Source organism: Sorex fumeus, unplaced genomic scaffold (genome assembly GCF_029834395.1).
Source record: "Sorex fumeus unplaced genomic scaffold, SorFum_2.1 ptg000070l, whole genome shotgun sequence".
Taxonomy (NCBI): Eukaryota; Metazoa; Chordata; class Mammalia; order Eulipotyphla; family Soricidae; genus Sorex; species Sorex fumeus.
The window spans coordinates 7416954-7418267 of record NW_026606127.1 but is presented as its reverse complement, the minus strand read 5'-3'; the positions used below and the strand labels follow the sequence as shown (position 1 = coordinate 7418267).

The 1314-nt window shown below is 37.4% G+C and overlaps 1 pseudogene; it reads right to left on the bottom strand.

Moving 5' to 3' along the window:
- Positions 1-592: 592 nt before the first annotated feature.
- On the bottom strand, positions 593-689 carry LOC130036993 (uncharacterized; annotated as a pseudogene).
- Between the last annotated feature and the right edge of the window lie 625 nt (positions 690-1314).

Genomic DNA, 1314 nt, shown 5'->3' with positions numbered 1-1314 from the left:
CTAAGCCAACGGTTGTTCATTACTTCCCTTAAATACAATATTTCCTTGCTGAGATTTAGTCTGTATGATCTATTGAGAAGTGACAAAGTAGTGTTGAAATCTCCACCTAGTACTGTTTTGCTATCAATGTTTTTTTTTAAGTCTATTAGAAGTTGTTTTTAAGTATTTTCCTGGTCTGTCATTGAGCATCTACATTGAGGAGGGTGAGTTCTTTCTGATGTAAAGATCCCATGATCGTGAAGAATGACATTCACTGTCTCTTATAACCTTTAGCCTGAAGTCCACGTGGTCTGATACTAGTATGGCTACTCCAGCTTTGTGGAGGTGTTCTTTTCTTGAAGACTTGTTTTCCAGCCTTTTACTTTTAGCCCATGGTTGCTTTGATTGCTCAGATGTGTTTCTTGCAGGCATCAGAATGTTGGGTTCAGTTTTCTAATTCATCTTCCTATTCTGTGCCTCTGAATTGGCACATTTAGTCCATAGACATTGAGAGAGATTGTTGTTATGGGGATTTGTGCTATCTTTATGTAGAATTTTTGTACTTGTGGGGATTGCCTTAGCTTAAAGTAGCCGTGTTAGTTCTTCTTGCAACAAAAATATGGAGCTCTTTACAAGTTTGCATGTCGTCTCTGTGCAAGGACCATGATAATCTCTGTATCATTTCAATTTTAGTATATGTGTAACCAAACCTAGTAGGAGTTAATTTTTCTCTTCTGATTACTTTGAGTGTTGTCCTTACTTACCCTATGGCAGAGAGTGGTACCTAATCAAGGAAAGTATTTCAAAGCAGCTTGATAGATTTAGAACTTTAATGTCCCAGAAAGAAAAATATGGTTTTTACCATATTATCTTTTACCATAATCAAGGCATCAGTTTTACAAAATAATTCTTTTAGAAGATGTTATATGAGTCCTGTTTAATGCACTTCCCTGAAACCTTCATTAATACCATTAAACTAGAGCCTTTTGCTGTTCTCACCGCAGTCCCGCGTACATCTCCAGGAAAAGGTGGATGGTGTTGTCTGCACTTTGACCACCTTGAATGTAAGTAGGATTTTTCTCCTGAAGGAAGAGGTGAGGAGCATATTGATGATTTCATTCCACATTATTATAAGTTCAACTTGAACGGAAGTTGAGACTCATGAGGCTCCTGTAAAGGACAGAAAAAAGGGTCTCAGTGAAGTTTAATGGCCAACACAAATTAACATCACAGATGACTCAAAGCAGCCTGTGTTCTTCTTTGTGTATAGTGAGTTTCATACCTAATGATAGTGATTCTTAGCCATGACACACGGGCAAAACAGACCTATAATTA